At 35.3% G+C, this 21,108-nt stretch overlaps 1 protein-coding gene and 2 long non-coding RNA genes across 3 annotated transcripts in view; all 3 read left to right on the top strand.

Moving 5' to 3' along the window:
• The window catches only part of LOC130046888 (uncharacterized), a 146,618-nt gene that overhangs the window by 112,558 nt on the left and 12,952 nt on the right, over window positions 1-21,108 (top strand). The gene's annotated exons all lie outside the window — the stretch shown is intronic.
• LOC130046478 (sulfotransferase 1E1-like) overlaps window positions 1-21,108 on the top strand; it is a 39,053-nt gene that overhangs the window by 8,627 nt on the left and 9,318 nt on the right. The gene's annotated exons all lie outside the window — the stretch shown is intronic.
• On the top strand, window positions 14,588-15,277 carry LOC130046890 (uncharacterized). The gene is made up of 2 exons (XR_008795940.1): window positions 14,588-14,842; window positions 14,937-15,277. It is a non-coding gene; the product is annotated as an uncharacterized LOC130046890 (long non-coding RNA).

Raw genomic sequence — 21,108 nt, forward strand, 5'->3', positions numbered from 1 at the left:
TTATTTCCCACATTTATTTCTAATGGTCAGCAAGATTTGAATGTCAGTTGTTGAGCAATTTGACTATTTAAAGTACAGATCTATATTATAAATACATGTGACTATTGTTTAAATATCTATATATATCTGTTGGGGCCACAGGGGTCGGATTCCGGAAGCTCTATCTATATTTGTGATAGGTCTGTACTTTAAGTTTAGTAAGATTGGTTGTTGAGTTACAAATGATGAAATAGTATAAAACCCGACCTAGCATGGCCCCAAAATTGGTCTAGCCCCAATTTTGCTTTTTATTATCGCACCACCTCAAATTTTGGCCTGGCCCCAAAAGTTGGTATGGCTTCAAATTTGGCCTCCAAAATGATTTGGGCTTTAATCAAAACTAATTTTTTCATTCAAAATTTTGATTGATTTTTAAAAAATATATTATTGGTTATTCAAAGTCATAGCAGTTAAATGATACGTTTCCGGTGTTTTGTATCATGTATCCATGATACAATTAAATCTGTTTAAATCAACGTTCACACACATGTGAAAATGATATATCCCATTTTCAGCAATACATATGTATGCTAGTCTAATATGTATTACAAATGAAATCAGATAGAACTCAAAATGCAGAGAATCTGATTAACAGAATGCTAATATCCGACAAAATAATTAAAACATCAAGCAATGTTCAACTAGAGAGTTAATCATTTCGTTATAACGAGGTGTATCTCTAATCATGTGTAACGATTTAGTATCTCGAATCATGTAAAATTAGTTAGTATCGCAAATCATGTGCAACGATTTAGTATCTCAAATCATGTACAATGAGTTAGTATCGCGAATCATGTATAACCAGTTAGTATCTCGAATCACCTAAAACGAGTTAGTATCTCAAATCATGTATAGGCCTAACGAGTTAGTATATGTATCTAGAAAAATGTTAAGGGTCTGTTCTTTCCAAAATCTAAACATAACAATGACAAATTATTCAAATCCCCAAAATTGAAGTAAAAATATCTGGCTTACACACGATTATTTTATGATGACCATTGATTACTTAAGAATTTTATTGGTCATAAAGTTGACAGGAAAATTCTATTTTTGGCTCCGAGCAAATGAATAGTTGGCCAGACACATGTATTTTCTTCTATTCAACAAAAATACTGATTTTCCATTGTCAGGAATCAATTTAAATTCAATCGTTTTAATATACCACAGTGGTTTAACAAAATTTTCGAGCTAACTCGATATTTGAGCAACAAATTAGCCAGCCTAGATGTAGAGGATTTTATCTAGAACACGCACGCACAAACACACACAAATCCAGAAAGTCCGGAAATACATCTTCATCTGCTGCCGTGCAATTTCTGGAACCACCATTGGTCATGCATGACATGAATTTAGTGCATCTCTGATACTTTCTCCATTACAATCTTGGTGTTTAAAAATAACTAAACTTCAAAGTAAAAGTTATTATTTTTATTAAAGAAATTACATGTAGTTGTACAAATATATAGATGAGTGTACACATTCAGACACTTAAGCATAGTTGACAGTTACAAAGAAATCTAATGTTTAAAAAAATGAGACTGATTTGGATAAAAAAAACAAAAAAACAGAGTAAATTCTTCCAATTTTACATCAAATAATATGAGAACCATGGGCCACAACCCTCACATGATTCACATTAGCCCTGATTTTACAAAAATGTTATTTGTCTATAATAATGCATTATGTAAAATCTAACCCACAATTCTAGCTCCACCATAACCCATTAGGGTCCATAATTTGAAAATAATTGAATCCACACAACTTGGAATTTGCATATCAATATGATTTAGTGTAACCTTGCGACTCTTGAAAAGAATTGTTGAAAATTTCCTACATGTTGTCATGTAAATATATCCCTATTTTAGTCTTGCCATAGCCTCAGGAACCTTGATTTCATCAAATATAAATCTGCACTACATCAGAATGCTTGCAAGTTAAAATGACTAATCATGGTCAGTTGTTTTTGACAAGATTTTTAAGGATTATATATTCCAAAGCAAATTTTGATCCCTATCGTGGCCCCAACCTACCTCTCAGGACCATGGTTCAAGCTAATTTGAATTAATGTACTACCTCAGATTGAGTGCTTACTACTCATCACCCTGCTGTTATTGAGAGAAGAATTAAATTCATTTTTGGTCATATCATTTTGAATCTGTATTGTGGCCCAAATCTACTCCTACGTCATTGATTTTATCAAAATTAGAATCTGCACTATCCAAAGATGTTCGTATATTAAAATGACAAATCATGGTCCTGCAGCACTTGAAAATATGATTTTAAAAGACCTGGCCCTTTCTGAGGTTCCATCCTTAACCCCCACCCACCCCCCCCCCTTCATGATTGAAGAAACTACTTCAGGTACTTACATATCAATGTGACTAATCATGGTTCTGCTATTCTTGAGAAGATTCTAAATAAAATTATAGTTCCTATACATATATATTGACATGTATGTATTTGAATTTTATCATGCCCCCCCCCCCACCCCCAGGGTCATGATTTGAACACAATGGATCTGCATTACCTGAGGATGATTGCCTATCAAAATGACTAATTATAGCCCAGCTGATCATGAGAACAATATTTTTGTCTGTTTGATGTCAAGCAGTAAAGAAGGCTTTTTATTGCATTTTCAACACGTAATGTATATATGGCCAATCTAGCCCTACCCTGGTACCCGAACAATAGGGTCATGCATTTGACAAACTTGGTGGAGGGCTCTTTGCTCATTATAATTATGCTAATAGTTTGACTGCTTGATATCCAGAAGTATAGAAGATTTTCTAAGGTATAATGCATTTTCAATATATGACCAACTTAGCCCCCCCTCGGGGCCTGAACTTGAACCCTGTACAAATTTCACAGTTTTTGGTATACTTTGATGTTTAAAGGCTCAATGTTCATCATAATCATGACAACAGTTTGACTTCTTCATGTCAATAAAAGTAAAGAAGATTTTTGAAGATCACAACGATTCTGATGGTTTTACCTACCCCCCCCCTCCCCCAGGCTCCAGGGTGGCAGGAGGAATGAAATTCACAAATTTTGTTTCTTGATTTATAGATGTTATATTTGCCAAAATTGGCTCAGCCATTCCAGAGAAGAAGTTGAAAATGTTTAAAAGTTTACAACCGATGCATAAAGGATGACTTATAATTACCACACTAAAAGCAGGTAGCAATATATGATTTACAGGTGTGATTCAGGTGCCCAAAAAACTTGAATCTGCACTTCTTGACAATAATGCTTGCATATTAATACGACTAATCATTATCCACATGAAGTTTTTATCCCTATATATTTTCATAGAAAACTTTGTTCCCTATTGTAGCTTCCCTTTACACATGGTTATGATTTAAACTTGAATCTAGCCCCACTTTACTGGGGGCGGGGGGGGGGGGTGATTTGGACAGACTTTAATTTTCATTATGTCAGGAAGCATGATATATATTTCATCTCTTCAAGCTCAATGGTTCTTAAAAAGAGGATTTTCAAATTACCCTTCCTAATTATTTGCCTTTCCTTGATTATCTCTCCTATGCTAATTTGGTTGAAATTAATTCAAGGTTTTGAAAGAAGATAATGTGAAAAGTTGAATTTATGAGGATGCTGACGACGACAGCCAACAGATCAGAAAAGCTCACTTGAGTCTTTGATGCAGATGAGCTAATGATAACAAACTAAAATGATTTGTAACACTCAGTCTTTTAAAAAAAAACAACAACAAAGACTTGGGGTCTGGTATCAGCCTTATGTGCCACCGGGCACGAAGAGGATAGGTAGGTAGGTAAAGACTTGGATTTCTTGATGCAAAACCTAATTCCTCATAACTGATTTAGCTTGTAAACGTCTGAATAATATGCTAAAGTTATTTAAGAAACAAAGTAAACTTCGGTTAACAAAGTGTACTAATAATTATAGTATCATTGTATGGATTTTTTTCAATGACAGCCTACTGATGTATTGAACAACTACATGTTTGTAGATATATAAATCCACCTAATCACATTGAATTGCATAATGCATGGAGATGAACACTTTGTTAACCAATGTGTCAGTGACCGATTCTGAAATAGCTAGCATTACACTCTGTTGTGTATCACTCACTTGACACATGGTGCCTACATATATAACATTGTCACAGACAATATACTGTAAAACTACATGATATAGAGTAAATATTGGATCGTCACTGACGATAACAAAAATTCTATCTTTAAAAAAAAACAAACCAAACAAATAAAATTGATTGTCAAAGATAATGATTGAAAGACTTAGTATCAAAGTTTCCCCACCAGTGTCACAAGTTTACGAAACTAATTGGGCCGAAAAGTAACAGTGGTGATCTGAAGCTAGGAACATCTCTGATCCTTTGTTATGAAATGTAAATGTATAACAATGGTGATCTGAAGCTAGGAACACCTCTGGTTCTCTGTTACAGACCGACGCCAGCAGCTATAGGGCGACCACCAAACAGGTCGTCTTTGTGTGACACCTGAAAAACATATCAAAGCTGTATTTATCTCCAAATGTGTACATTTTAAATCTATACATGTTCATTTCAGAACTATGGGGTACATCACCCATTGGATAAACTATTGATACATGTATATTAAACACCTGTAGGATAAAGGTACTTCTGTATGGTGTGATAAAATTAAAACGCAGCATAACTTTTTGAGGAGTCATAGACAAAGAAATAAATTCAAAACCTATGATGAGCTACAACAGTAGTTCATTCTCCAACCACCTTGCAATTAGGGATGATTGCCAGCTATGACCTTAAAACATGGACTCCGTGTCATGATAGGTGTGGGCATGATAAACACCATTCAGAAGTCAAACTTTGTTACACTAAAGCTAAAGCAGGTAACTTCGATCTCAATTTTGGTATTTTGAGGCACATGATTCTACATAGCCCTATGTGTGAACAATTGCACTCCAGATCATAAAGCATTGGGAAGTTCTTTAGGCACATTTAACTTCCAAAATCTGTTTGGGTGCTAAAGAATCTTTTTTGTAGAGAAATGACTTATCATTATTGGAAATCCATTTAAGAAATAAGATATCATTTTTGAATGTTGTTGGGATATGACATGAATTTGGTCACGTGATCAAATCCTATAACGCCCGAAGGGCGTTATAGTATATTTGATCACGTACCAACTTCATGTCATATCCCAATAACACTCAAAAATGATATTTTATTTCTTATATTTATATTTTCCATTTTGATTTGTGTTCTTACCGAGCTTCCATGATTATGTAGCAGATGACCAAAATAACGATCGTAGAACACAAAATATAGTTCGTTAGAGTTTTATCGAATAAAAAATTAGGAACAATATCAAAGAGAATATAAGATATAGATATTTAATTGAAAATGTTAAAAAATACGAAACATGTGTAAAATAAAGGTAATTTAGAGGCTAAAGTTAACTGAAATGACGACAAGAAGAGCGGAGTAAACTACACGCATGTACGTGATGTGATTTGGTCGCTATCAGCCATGGAGAAACTGGCGTCGGTCTAGCTTACTAAGTTGAAAACGCAATTGTTGAACACAGATTTCGACATAAATTCAAAGGATCTGAGAGAATTGATGGTGGATATGATGGGTCAAGTTAACGTTAAGCTCTTAGTCAGGCTTTTGCAAAGAAACAACGGCATGTTCATCGTTAGGACTCGCGGTTGTAGCAATGCAGGAGACGATTCGAGACAGTAGGATAGATTTAGACAAAGTGCAGGTAGGTTGCGTCTTTTATTTACCTTCAGTGTATGTAAAAGAAAATAAAAACGAACTGACAGAGTTTTTGTTCTCTTGAGAGATTTCTGTTGTAGGATTTTAATGAAGACTCGCACCGGTACCCTGACATGAACATATAAATTTTTCGAGCCTCGAAATCAGCCTCGCTTATGATCATGCCGAGTCATAACCGTGATGAAAGTTTCCAGGAAACAACAGGTTAACTTACCATCATAAAGTAAATAGGCTTATAACTCTGCCTACATTTTTTCGCTTCCAATATCATAGAACTTTATTTTATAAATTCGCCATGCAGAAGTTGCAGACGGTATTTAAAACTGTATAAAATGAAACAACAGAACGGTATGTTTAATGTTTCTCTTTTATAAATTGATGAAATTCTTGTTTGTTTACAAAATAAACTCTGTATAAATATATATAATAATGCATTATGTAAAATCTAACCCACAATTCTAGCCCCACCATAACCCATTAGGGTCCATAATTTGAAAATAATTGAATCCACACAACTTGGAATTTGCATATCAATATGATTTAGTGTAACCTTGCGACTCTTGAAAAGAATTGTTGAAAATTTCCTACATGTTGTCATGTAAATATATCCCTATTTTAGTCTTGCCATAGCCTCAGGAACCTTGATTTCATCAAATATAAATCTGCACTACATCAGAATGCTTGCAAGTTAAAATGACTAATCATGGTCAGTTGTTTTTGACAAGATTTTTAAGGATTATATATTCCAAAGCAAATTTTGATCCCTATCGTGGCCCCAACCTACCTCTCAGGACCATGGTTCAAGCTAATTTGAATTAATGTACTACCTCAGATTGAGTGCTTACTACTCATCACCCTGCTGTTATTGAGAGAAGATTTAAATTCATTTTTGGTCATATCATTTTGAATCTGTATTGTGGCCCAAATCTACTCCTACGTCATTGATTTTATCAAAATTAGAATCTGCACTATCCAAAGATGTTCGTATATTAAAATGACAAATCATGGTCCTGCAGCACTTGAAAATATGATTTTAAAAGACCTGGCCCTTTCTGAGGTTCCATCCTTAACCCCCACCCACCCACCCCCCCCCCCCTTCATGATTGAAGAAACTACTTCAGGTACTTACATATCAATGTGACTAATCATGGTTCTGCTATTCTTGAGAAGATTCTAAATAAAATTATAGTTCCTATACATATATATTGACATGTATGTATTTGAATTTTATCATGCCCCCCCCCCCCCACCCCCAGGGTCATGATTTGAACACAATGGATCTGCATTACCTGAGGATGATTGCCTATCAAAATGACTAATTATAGCCCAGCTGATCATGAGAACAATATTTTTGTCTGTTTGATGTCAAGCAGTAAAGAAGGCTTTTTATTGCATTTTCAACACGTAATGTATATATGGCCAATCTAGCCCTACCCTGGTACCCGAACAATAGGGTCATGCATTTGACAAACTTGGTGGAGGGCTCTTTGCTCATTATAATTATGCTAATAGTTTGACTGCTTGATATCCAGAAGTATAGAAGATTTTCTAAGGTATAATGCATTTTCAATATATGACCAACTTAGCCCCCCCTCGGGGCCTGAACTTGAACCCTGTACAAATTTCACAGTTTTTGGTATACTTTGATGTTTAAAGGCTCAATGTTCATCATAATCATGACAACAGTTTGACTTCTTCATGTCAATAAAAGTAAAGAAGATTTTTGAGGATCACAACGATTCTGATGGTTTTACCTACCCCCCCCCCCCCCTCCCCCAGGCTCCAGGGTGGCAGGAGGAATGAAATTCACAAATTTTGTTTCTTGATTTATAGATGTTATATTTGCCAAAATTGGCTCAGCCATTCCAGAGAAGAAGTTGAAAATGTTTAAAAGTTTACAACCGATGCATAAAGGATGACTTATAATTACCACACTAAAAGCAGGTAGCAATATATGATTTACAGGTGTGATTCAGGTGCCCAAAAAACTTGAATCTGCACTTCTTGACAATAATGCTTGCATATTAATACGACTAATCATTATCCACATGAAGTTTTTATCCCTATATATTTTCATAGAAAACTTTGTTCCCTATTGTAGCTTCCCTTTACACATGGTTATGATTTAAACTTGAATCTAGCCCCACTTTACTGGGGGCGGGGGGGGGGTGATTTGGACAGACTTTAATTTTCATTATGTCAGGAAGCATGATATATATTTCATCTCTTCAAGCTCAATGGTTCTTAAAAAGAGGATTTTCAAATTACCCTTCCTAATTATTTGCCTTTCCTTGATTATCTCTCCTATGCTAATTTGGTTGAAATTAATTCAAGGTTTTGAAAGAAGATAATGTGAAAAGTTGAATTTATGAGGATGCTGACGACGACAGCCAACAGATCAGAAAAGCTCACTTGAGTCTTTGATGCAGATGAGCTAATGATAACAAACTAAAATGATTTGTAACACTCAGTCTTTTAAAAAAAAACAACAACAAAGACTTGGGGTCTGGTATCAGCCTTATGTGCCACCGGGCACGAAGAGGATAGGTAGGTAGGTAAAGACTTGGATTTCTTGATGCAAAACCTAATTCCTCATAACTGATTTAGCTTGTAAACGTCTGAATAATATGCTAAAGTTATTTAAGAAACAAAGTAAACTTCGGTTAACAAAGTGTACTAATAATTATAGTATCATTGTATGGATTTTTTTCAATGACAGCCTACTGATGTATTGAACAACTACATGTTTGTAGATATATAAATCCACCTAATCACATTGAATTGCATAATGCATGGAGATGAACACTTTGTTAACCAATGTGTCAGTGACCGATTCTGAAATAGCTAGCATTACACTCTGTTGTGTATCACTCACTTGACACATGGTGCCTACATATATAACATTGTCACAGACAATATACTGTAAAACTACATGATATAGAGTAAATATTGGATCGTCACTGACGATAACAAAAATTCTATCTTTAAAAAAAAAAAAACCAAACAAATAAAATTGATTGTCAAAGATAATGATTGAAAGACTTAGTATCAAAGTTTCCCCACCAGTGTCACAAGTTTACGAAACTAATTGGGCCGAAAAGTAACAGTGGTGATCTGAAGCTAGGAACATCTCTGATCCTTTGTTATGAAATGTAAATGTATAACAATGGTGATCTGAAGCTAGGAACACCTCTGGTTCTCTGTTACAGACCGACGCCAGCAGCTATAGGGCGACCACCAAACAGGTCGTCTTTGTGTGACACCTGAAAAACATATCAAAGCTGTATTTATCTCCAAATGTGTACATTTTAAATCTATACATGTTCATTTCAGAACTATGGGGTACATCACCCATTGGATAAACTATTGATACATGTATATTAAACACCTGTAGGATAAAGGTACTTCTGTATGGTGTGATAAAATTAAAACGCAGCATAACTTTTTGAGGAGTCATAGACAAAGAAATAAATTCAAAACCTATGATGAGCTACAACAGTAGTTCATTCTCCAACCACCTTGCAATTAGGGATGATTGCCAGCTATGACCTTAAAACATGGACTCCGTGTCATGATAGGTGTGGGCATGATAAACACCATTCAGAAGTCAAACTTTGTTACACTAAAGCTAAAGCAGGTAACTTCGATCTCAATTTTGGTATTTTGAGGCACATGATTCTACATAGCCCTATGTGTGAACAATTGCACTCCAGATCATAAAGCATTGGGAAGTTCTTTAGGCACATTTAACTTCCAAAATCTGTTTGGGTGCTAAAGAATCTTTTTTGTAGAGAAATGACTTATCATTATTGGAAATCCATTTAAGAAATAAGATATCATTTTTGAATGTTGTTGGGATATGACATGAATTTGGTCACGTGATCAAATCCTATAACGCCCGAAGGGCGTTATAGTATATTTGATCACGTACCAACTTCATGTCATATCCCAATAACACTCAAAAATGATATTTTATTTCTTATATTTATATTTTCCATTTTGATTTGTGTTCTTACCGAGCTTCCATGATTATGTAGCAGATGACCAAAATAACGATCGTAGAACACAAAATATAGTTCGTTAGAGTTTTATCGAATAAAAAATTAGGAACAATATCAAAGAGAATATAAGATATAGATATTTAATTGAAAATGTTAAAAAATACGAAACATGTGTAAAATAAAGGTAATTTAGAGGCTAAAGTTAACTGAAATGACGACAAGAAGAGCGGAGTAAACTACACGCATGTACGTGATGTGATTTGGTCGCTATCAGCCATGGAGAAACTGGCGTCGGTCTAGCTTACTAAGTTGAAAACGCAATTGTTGAACACAGATTTCGACATAAATTCAAAGGATCTGAGAGAATTGATGGTGGATATGATGGGTCAAGTTAACGTTAAGCTCTTAGTCAGGCTTTTGCAAAGAAACAACGGCATGTTCATCGTTAGGACTCGCGGTTGTAGCAATGCAGGAGACGATTCGAGACAGTAGGATAGATTTAGACAAAGTGCAGGTAGGTTGCGTCTTTTATTTACCTTCAGTGTATGTAAAAGAAAATAAAAACGAACTGACAGAGTTTTTGTTCTCTTGAGAGATTTCTGTTGTAGGATTTTAATGAAGACTCGCACCGGTACCCTGACATGAACATATAAATTTTTCGAGCCTCGAAATCAGCCTCGCTTATGATCATGCCGAGTCATAACCGTGATGAAAGTTTCCAGGAAACAACAGGTTAACTTACCATCATAAAGTAAATAGGCTTATAACTCTGCCTACATTTTTTCGCTTCCAATATCATAGAACTTTATTTTATAAATTCGCCATGCAGAAGTTGCAGACGGTATTTAAAACTGTATAAAATGAAACAACAGAACGGTATGTTTAATGTTTCTCTTTTATAAATTGATGAAATTCTTGTTTGTTTACAAAATAAACTCTGTATAAATATATATAATAATGCATTATGTAAAATCTAACCCACAATTCTAGCCCCACCATAACCCATTAGGGTCCATAATTTGAAAATAATTGAATCCACACAACTTGGAATTTGCATATCAATATGATTTAGTGTAACCTTGCGACTCTTGAAAAGAATTGTTGAAAATTTCCTACATGTTGTCATGTAAATATATCCCTATTTTAGTCTTGCCATAGCCTCAGGAACCTTGATTTCATCAAATATAAATCTGCACTACATCAGAATGCTTGCAAGTTAAAATGACTAATCATGGTCAGTTGTTTTTGACAAGATTTTTAAGGATTATATATTCCAAAGCAAATTTTGATCCCTATCGTGGCCCCAACCTACCTCTCAGGACCATGGTTCAAGCTAATTTGAATTAATGTACTACCTCAGATTGAGTGCTTACTACTCATCACCCTGCTGTTATTGAGAGAAGATTTAAATTCATTTTTGGTCATATCATTTTGAATCTGTATTGTGGCCCAAATCTACTCCTACGTCATTGATTTTATCAAAATTAGAATCTGCACTATCCAAAGATGTTCGTATATTAAAATGACAAATCATGGTCCTGCAGCACTTGAAAATATGATTTTAAAAGACCTGGCCCTTTCTGAGGTTCCATCCTTAACCCCCACCCACCCACCCACCCCCCTTCATGATTGAAGAAACTACTTCAGGTACTTACATATCAATGTGACTAATCATGGTTCTGCTATTCTTGAGAAGATTCTAAATAAAATTATAGTTCCTATACATATATATTGACATGTATGTATTTGAATTTTATCATGCCCCCCCCCCCACCCCCAGGGTCATGATTTGAACACAATGGATCTGCATTACCTGAGGATGATTGCCTATCAAAATGACTAATTATAGCCCAGCTGATCATGAGAACAATATTTTTGTCTGTTTGATGTCAAGCAGTAAAGAAGGCTTTTTATTGCATTTTCAACACGTAATGTATATATGGCCAATCTAGCCCTACCCTGGTACCCGAACAATAGGGTCATGCATTTGACAAACTTGGTGGAGGGCTCTTTGCTCATTATAATTATGCTAATAGTTTGACTGCTTGATATCCAGAAGTATAGAAGATTTTCTAAGGTATAATGCATTTTCAATATATGACCAACTTAGCCCCCCCTCGGGGCCTGAACTTGAACCCTGTACAAATTTCACAGTTTTTGGTATACTTTGATGTTTAAAGGCTCAATGTTCATCATAATCATGACAACAGTTTGACTTCTTCATGTCAATAAAAGTAAAGAAGATTTTTGAGGATCACAACGATTCTGATGGTTTTACCTACCCCCCCCCCCCTCCCCCAGGCTCCAGGGTGGCAGGAGGAATGAAATTCACAAATTTTGTTTCTTGATTTATAGATGTTATATTTGCCAAAATTGGCTCAGCCATTCCAGAGAAGAAGTTGAAAATGTTTAAAAGTTTACAACCGATGCATAAAGGATGACTTATAATTACCACACTAAAAGCAGGTAGCAATATATGATTTACAGGTGTGATTCAGGTGCCCAAAAAACTTGAATCTGCACTTCTTGACAATAATGCTTGCATATTAATACGACTAATCATTATCCACATGAAGTTTTTATCCCTATATATTTTCATAGAAAACTTTGTTCCCTATTGTAGCTTCCCTTTACACATGGTTATGATTTAAACTTGAATCTAGCCCCACTTTACTGGGGGCGGGGGGGGGGGTGATTTGGACAGACTTTAATTTTCATTATGTCAGGAAGCATGATATATATTTCATCTCTTCAAGCTCAATGGTTCTTAAAAAGAGGATTTTCAAATTACCCTTCCTAATTATTTGCCTTTCCTTGATTATCTCTCCTATGCTAATTTGGTTGAAATTAATTCAAGGTTTTGAAAGAAGATAATGTGAAAAGTTGAATTTATGAGGATGCTGACGACGACAGCCAACAGATCAGAAAAGCTCACTTGAGTCTTTGATGCAGATGAGCTAATGATAACAAACTAAAATGATTTGTAACACTCAGTCTTTTAAAAAAAAACAACAACAAAGACTTGGGGTCTGGTATCAGCCTTATGTGCCACCGGGCACGAAGAGGATAGGTAGGTAGGTAAAGACTTGGATTTCTTGATGCAAAACCTAATTCCTCATAACTGATTTAGCTTGTAAACGTCTGAATAATATGCTAAAGTTATTTAAGAAACAAAGTAAACTTCGGTTAACAAAGTGTACTAATAATTATAGTATCATTGTATGGATTTTTTTCAATGACAGCCTACTGATGTATTGAACAACTACATGTTTGTAGATATATAAATCCACCTAATCACATTGAATTGCATAATGCATGGAGATGAACACTTTGTTAACCAATGTGTCAGTGACCGATTCTGAAATAGCTAGCATTACACTCTGTTGTGTATCACTCACTTGACACATGGTGCCTACATATATAACATTGTCACAGACAATATACTGTAAAACTACATGATATAGAGTAAATATTGGATCGTCACTGACGATAACAAAAATTCTATCTTTAAAAAAAAACAAACCAAACAAATAAAATTGATTGTCAAAGATAATGATTGAAAGACTTAGTATCAAAGTTTCCCCACCAGTGTCACAAGTTTACGAAACTAATTGGGCCGAAAAGTAACAGTGGTGATCTGAAGCTAGGAACATCTCTGATCCTTTGTTATGAAATGTAAATGTATAACAATGGTGATCTGAAGCTAGGAACACCTCTGGTTCTCTGTTACAGACCGACGCCAGCAGCTATAGGGCGACCACCAAACAGGTCGTCTTTGTGTGACACCTGAAAAACATATCAAAGCTGTATTTATCTCCAAATGTGTACATTTTAAATCTATACATGTTCATTTCAGAACTATGGGGTACATCACCCATTGGATAAACTATTGATACATGTATATTAAACACCTGTAGGATAAAGGTACTTCTGTATGGTGTGATAAAATTAAAACGCAGCATAACTTTTTGAGGAGTCATAGACAAAGAAATAAATTCAAAACCTATGATGAGCTACAACAGTAGTTCATTCTCCAACCACCTTGCAATTAGGGATGATTGCCAGCTATGACCTTAAAACATGGACTCCGTGTCATGATAGGTGTGGGCATGATAAACACCATTCAGAAGTCAAACTTTGTTACACTAAAGCTAAAGCAGGTAACTTCGATCTCAATTTTGGTATTTTGAGGCACATGATTCTACATAGCCCTATGTGTGAACAATTGCACTCCAGATCATAAAGCATTGGGAAGTTCTTTAGGCACATTTAACTTCCAAAATCTGTTTGGGTGCTAAAGAATCTTTTTTGTAGAGAAATGACTTATCATTATTGGAAATCCATTTAAGAAATAAGATATCATTTTTGAATGTTGTTGGGATATGACATGAATTTGGTCACGTGATCAAATCCTATAACGCCCGAAGGGCGTTATAGTATATTTGATCACGTACCAACTTCATGTCATATCCCAATAACACTCAAAAATGATATTTTATTTCTTATATTTATATTTTCCATTTTGATTTGTGTTCTTACCGAGCTTCCATGATTATGTAGCAGATGACCAAAATAACGATCGTAGAACACAAAATATAGTTCGTTAGAGTTTTATCGAATAAAAAATTAGGAACAATATCAAAGAGAATATAAGATATAGATATTTAATTGAAAATGTTAAAAAATACGAAACATGTGTAAAATAAAGGTAATTTAGAGGCTAAAGTTAACTGAAATGACGACAAGAAGAGCGGAGTAAACTACACGCATGTACGTGATGTGATTTTGTCGCTATCAGCCATGGAGAAACTGGCGTCGGTCTAGCTTACTAAGTTGAAAACGCAATTGTTGAACACAGATTTCGACATAAATTCAAAGGATCTGAGAGAATTGATGGTGGATATGATGGGTCAAGTTAACGTTAAGCTCTTAGTCAGGCTTTTGCAAAGAAACAACGGCATGTTCATCGTTAGGACTCGCGGTTGTAGCAATGCAGGAGACGATTCGAGACAGTAGGATAGATTTAGACAAAGTGCAGGTAGGTTGCGTCTTTTATTTACCTTCAGTGTATGTAAAAGAAAATAAAAACGAACTGACAGAGTTTTTGTTCTCTTGAGAGATTTCTGTTGTAGGATTTTAATGAAGACTCGCACCGGTACCCTGACATGAACATATAAATTTTTCGAGCCTCGAAACCAGCCTCGCTTATGATCATGCCGAGTCATAACCGTGATGAAAGTTTCCAGGAAACAACAGGTTAACTTACCATCATAAAGTAAATAGGCTTATAACTCTGCCTACATTTTTTCGCTTCCAATATCATAGAACTTTATTTTATAAATTCGCCATGCAGAAGTTGCAGACGGTATTTAAAACTGTATAAAATGAAACAACAGAACGGTATGTTTAATGTTTCTCTTTTATAAATTGATGAAATTCTTGTTTGTTTACAAAATAAACTCTGTATAAATATCCTGGTGCGTTTGTTTCTGTTATGATGTCATTGCAGTGGCAGATCCAGGGTTTACGAAAGAAGGTGTGTGAAAGTCAAGTATTAGCCAAAATACTAAGCCATTTTGGGTGCCAATCTGGAATTTTACACTATTTCTATTATTTAAATTTATGGCGAGAGGGGGGTGGGGGGAGAGGTCTAAATCCCCCACTGCACTGCATATGCAAGAAGCCAGGTGAAAGTGACTTTTGAAGCGGTGATTGTATTCATACATAAGAACAAACTGATCACGTGACCAAATTCATGTCACACGAAATTAAACATCGATTTCATTAGTACTGGACATCATGTTAGGAAGTGCATTAGCAAATGTAAATATATTATGGTATCACAGCTAGTCAGCTACCCTTTGCTCAAGAGTTCCTCCATAAAATCAAAATGTCTGTAAGATAATCAAATGACTTCGTGTCCCCAAGGTTGCATCAAAATGAAAATAGTATACCCCCTCCCCCCCTTCCCAAATCTTTAATGCATTTTAAAAGGCAATTGCTGTCCTAATATTCAATGCATTTTCTGAATACAACACTGTACATCAATTTGTGATGGGAGTTTCTGCATTAACAATTGCATTTTCTGGTAAAGAAATACTTGTGACATAAAATCATTTAAAGCAATACAAGCTGTAACTGACGGCATTTTTTCAACTATCCAATTATGCATCAATTAACTCCTATCGGTATAACTGATATAATCCCCAAGATCTGAAGAAAAATTCAGCAAAATAAAGAAGGGAATATTGTTTGAGAGCATCCTTATAATGAGCGTTTCGTATAAACCGCCATTGCGTCGTATACACGGACATGGGAACGATGATTGCCGAACATAATAAGGTTGCTGAGACCGACGTCATATACAAAGATGGAAACTGACGTGAGTAACTACACGTTTCGTTTGTTTAAAATATCACAGCCTTTCATGAATGACAAGAAGTACTATAAGTGTAAGAAAGTAATAATTACGCATATGTGCAACTCAAATAAAATTTTGATAGTGAATTTTCTATAAAATTGGCATGTCAAATTGTTTACAAATCTGACACGTGCTCAGTGCCCATCTTTCACTTTTTTCCGAACTGGTGACCTTGGAGGTCACTGCACATCGGAGATTATGAGCAGGAATTTCTGACAGGATGACAATGATTCACGAATCGACATTTTCTGCTGATTTGACAGGTTTATTGCTTCAGATTCACTCTGATTCTATTAAGTTGTGTGTATCTAATCACAAATATGTTTAATATTTGTTCTTTTATTTTTCAATATATTTGCCGTCAGTTACAGCTTGTATTGCTCTTTAAATTTGAATAAATATAAGAAGTTTTCAAAAAATATGAAACAACAAAGGTTTTTTATTGAATATAAAACTTGATTTGAAATGAATACCCCGGTATCTTAAAATTTTGTCACACAGTCTTATAATACATGCTCAATTTCTTTGGGTTTTCAGTATTGACACAATAATAGCTGCAATATTCCTGCAAAGTTCCATGTAAGTTATAGAAATTTAGTAATAACTTGTAGCAGGGCTAGTATTTGTATAGTCAGTGTAACAGGTCTAGTCTGTGTAGCAGATCTAGTATTTGTAAAGTCCGTGTAGCAGGTCTAGTATTTATATAGTCAGTGTAACAGGTCTAGTCTGTGTAGCAGATCTAATATTTGTATAGTCCGTGTAGCAGGTCTAGTATTTATATAGTCAGTGTAACAGGTCTAGTCTGTGTAGCATATCTAGTATTTGTAAAGTCCGTGTAGCAGGTCTAGTATTTGTATAGTCAGTGTAACAGGTCTAGTCTGTGTAGCAGATCTAGTGTTTGTGTAGTCAGTGTAGCAGGTTTTGTGTCTGTATTGTCAGTGTAGCAGGTTTTGTGTCTGTATTGTCAGTGTAGCAGGTTTAGTGTACGTATAGTCAGTGTAACAGGTCTAGTGTTTGTAAAGTCAGTGATTGATTGATTGAATATTGTCTAACGTCCCTCTCGAGAATATTTCACTCATATGGAGACGTCACCTCTGCCAGTGAAGGGCTGCAAAATTTAGGCTTATGATCGGCGCTTATGGCCATTGAGCAGGGAGGGATCTTTATCATGCCACACCTGCTGTGACACGGGACCTCGGTTTTTGCGGTCTCATCCAAAGGACTGCCCCATTTAATCTACACCACTTACGACAAGCAAGAGGTACTGAGGACCTATTCTAACCCAAATCTCGAGTGTTTGTATAGTCTGTGTAGCAGGTCTAGTGTTGTATAGTCTGTGTAGCAGGTCTAGTGTTTGTGTAGTCTGTATAGCAGGTCTAGTGTGTGTATAGTCTGTGTAACAGATCTAGTGTTTGTATAGTCTGTGTAACAGGTCTAGTGTTTGTATAGTCCAAGTAACAGGTTTAGTGTTTGTATAGTCTGTGTAGCAGATCTAGTGTGTGTATAGTCAGTGTAGCAGATCTAATGTTTATATAGTCAGGGTAGCAGGTCTAGTATTTGTATAATCTGTGTAGCAGTTTTAGTGTGTGAATAAGCTGTGTAGCAGATCTAGTATTTGTATAATCTGTGTAGCAGGTTTAGTGTGTGAATAATCTGTGTAGCAGATCTAATGTTTGTGTAATCTGTGTAGCAGATCTAGTGTTTGTATAGTCAGTGTAGTAGGTCTACTGTTTATATAGTCAGTGTAGCAGATCTAGTGTTTATATAGTCAGTGTAGCAGGTTTAGTGTTTGTATAGTCAGTGTAGCAGATCTAGTGTTTGTATAGTCAGTGTAGTAGGTCTACTGTTTATATAGTCAGTGTAGCAGGTCTAGTGTTTGTATAATCTGTGTAACAGGTTTAGTGTTTGTATTGTCAGTGTAGCAGATCTAGTGTTTGTATAGTCAGTGTAGTAGGTCTACTGTTTATATAGTCAGTGTAGCAGGTCTAGTGTTTATATAGTCAGTGTAGCAGGTTTAGTGTTTGTATAGTCAGTGTAGCAGATCTAGTGTTTGTATAGTCAGTGTAGCAGATCTAGTGTTTGTATAGTCAGTGTAGTAGGTCTACTGTTTATATAGTCAGTGTAGCAGGTCTAGTGTTTATATAGTCAGTGTAGCAGATCTAGTGTTTATATAGTCAGTGTAGCAGGTTTAGTGTTTGTATAGTCAGTGTAGCAGATCTAGTGTTTGTATAGTCAGTGTAGCAGATCAGTGTAGTAGGTCTACTGTTTATATAGTCAGTGTAGCAGGTTTAGTGTTTATATAGTCAGTGTAGCAGGTTTAGTGTTTGTATAATCAGTGTAGCAGATCTAGTGTTTGTATAGTCAGTGTAGCAGATCTAGTGTGTATATAGTCAGTGTAGCAGATCTAGTGTGTATATAGTCAGTGTAGCAAATCTAGTGTGTATATAGTCAGTGTAACAGGTTTATTATGTGTATAGTCAGTATAACAGATCTAGTGTGTGTATAGTCAGTGTAACAGATTTAGTGTTTGTATAGTCTGTGTAGCAGGTTTAGTGTGTGTATAGTCTGTGTAGCAGATCTAGTGTTTATGTGATCTGTGTAGCAGACCAAGTGTTTGTATTGTCAGTGTAGTAGATCTAGTATTTTGTATACTCAGTGTAACAGGTCTAGTGTTTGTGTAGTTAATGTAACAGGTTTAGTGTTTGTATAATCAGTGTAACAGGTCTAGTGTTTGTGTAATCTGTGTAGCAGGTCTAGTGTTTGTATAGTCTATGTAGCAGGTCTAGTGTTTGTATAGTCTGTGTAGCAGGTCTAGTGTGTGTATAGTCAGTGTAGCAGTGCTAATGTTTGTCTAGTCTGTATAGCAGGTCTAGAGTTTGTATAGTCTGTGTAACAGGCCTAGTGTTTGTGTAGCCATTGTAACAGGTCTAGTGTTTGTATAGTCCAAGGAGCAGGTTTAGTGTTTGTATAGTCTGTGTAGCAAATTTAGTGTTTATATAATATGTGTAACAGGTCTAGTGTTTGTATTGTCAGTGTAGCAGATCTAGAGTTGTATAGTCTGTGTAGCAGGTCTAGTGTGTGTATAGTCTGTGTAGCAGGTCTAGTGTGTGTATAGTCTGTGTAGCAGGTCTAGTGTTTGTCTAGTCTGTATAGCAGGTCTAGAGTTTGTATAGTCTGTGTAACAGTGCTAATGTTTGTACAGTCTGTACTTCGTATTGCGTTTGTTTTTCTTTTATTTCATAGTGGCTACTTTAAAAAGACCTAACTATACTATGATTAGAAACTTGAAAATAAACTCATTAGAAATGAAAATTAGATCAACAAAACTTTACAAATTCCTTACTTAAATTCAGTTGTATAATAATGACAAATAGACCTTCCTGATGCCTAGAATTTAGCCTATACACTATATAAGAAATTATCCAACCCCAAATATACTTTAACAATATCAATCTAGTGAGTAAAACTGTAGGAATTGAAGTTAAGCAATAAAAGTAAAAGTTAAACCAAAATTGCCACAAACTAAAGTAATTTCAGGTGTTGAAAATCTATTATATATGTATTAAAGGGGCATGGACGTGGTTTGAGCTGAAAATTTTGAAATTTCATTTTTCCATTTTTATTGCTTACAATGCTGAACTAATTTTAAAAGTATTTCTAATGGTCATCCAAAATTTGAATATCAGTTGTTGAGTTACAAGTGAGTTACAGCATTCACAATTTGCAGTTATGTAAACAAGGCTCATGCCATATTTTTGTTTACATATAAATTGTTTAATAGAAAATGACATGTTTAAAACGAAATGAGATGTGCCAAACACTAGAAACTATTGAATTGTGTTCAGAAATAACTTGAAAAAGTTTGCTTTAAACAAAACTTTTACTAGTATATTTAACCTATGTAACAAAAACATGGCATGAACCTTGTTTACATAACAAAGAATTGTGAGCTCTGTATGGACATTCAAATTTTGGTTGACCTATAGAAATATCTTAGTTAAGCATTCTACACATTAAAAATGAAAAAAATAAAATTTGAATTTTTTAAAATTCAAATCGTGTCCATGTCCCTTTCAACATATAGACATGTGTCTTACCCAATCACATGTTCCTCTTCTTGGTCTTTGGGCCAATGAAGAGCAAGGTTGTGTAGAGGTTTGAAGAGATCGTGACGTCAGTGTTGAGGTACATGTAGTATTACTACCATCCATTGAAGCAACTGGATGTATTTCTCCACGTGAGGGTTCATCCACCTCTATTAGTGGGGCCCAGGCTTTTGGAGCAGTTCTTGGGACATAGACCTGTGTTTACAAATTTTTGATAAATGCAGAGTCTACAAAACAGAATTTGCCATACTTATAAGTTTTAAACGTCTGTTACTTTAATTTGTACTTTAAATTCACATGCACTAATGCCAAGACAGGTATACACCTAATATTGTAGATCGGGGGATTTTGCACTGTAAAATTACTTTAAAGCATTGTTACATGTACTTAGATACTTATCAGGTACATATATCCCAAATATATACTTACTGTTTCACTGGCAGAGATGGCTTGAGGTGTCTCTGCCATTCTTGTGATCATCGAAGTTGATGTAGATACATGTACACGACCTAGGTCTCGATCAGAAGAGGTAGCTCTTGGAGAGCATGGAGGACTGTCCAGATAGCTGGTCAAGCCCAGGTCCTTCAGAGTTGGTGTTGGGTGATACTGTAGTGTGATGTACTCTGGAGGAGCATACCTGTTAATGGGCTTGACCTGGGGCTGAAATAAATCATGACAGTTTTGAAGTACAAGACTCAAAACACAAATGCATAGCTATCAAAAGTAAATGCATCAAAAATAAAAATAGGTTCCTAACAAGAAAATGTTTCAGAAACA

The sequence above is a fragment of the Ostrea edulis genome, chromosome 6, assembly GCF_947568905.1.
Source record: "Ostrea edulis chromosome 6, xbOstEdul1.1, whole genome shotgun sequence".
NCBI lineage: Eukaryota > Metazoa > Mollusca > Bivalvia > Ostreida > Ostreidae > Ostrea > Ostrea edulis.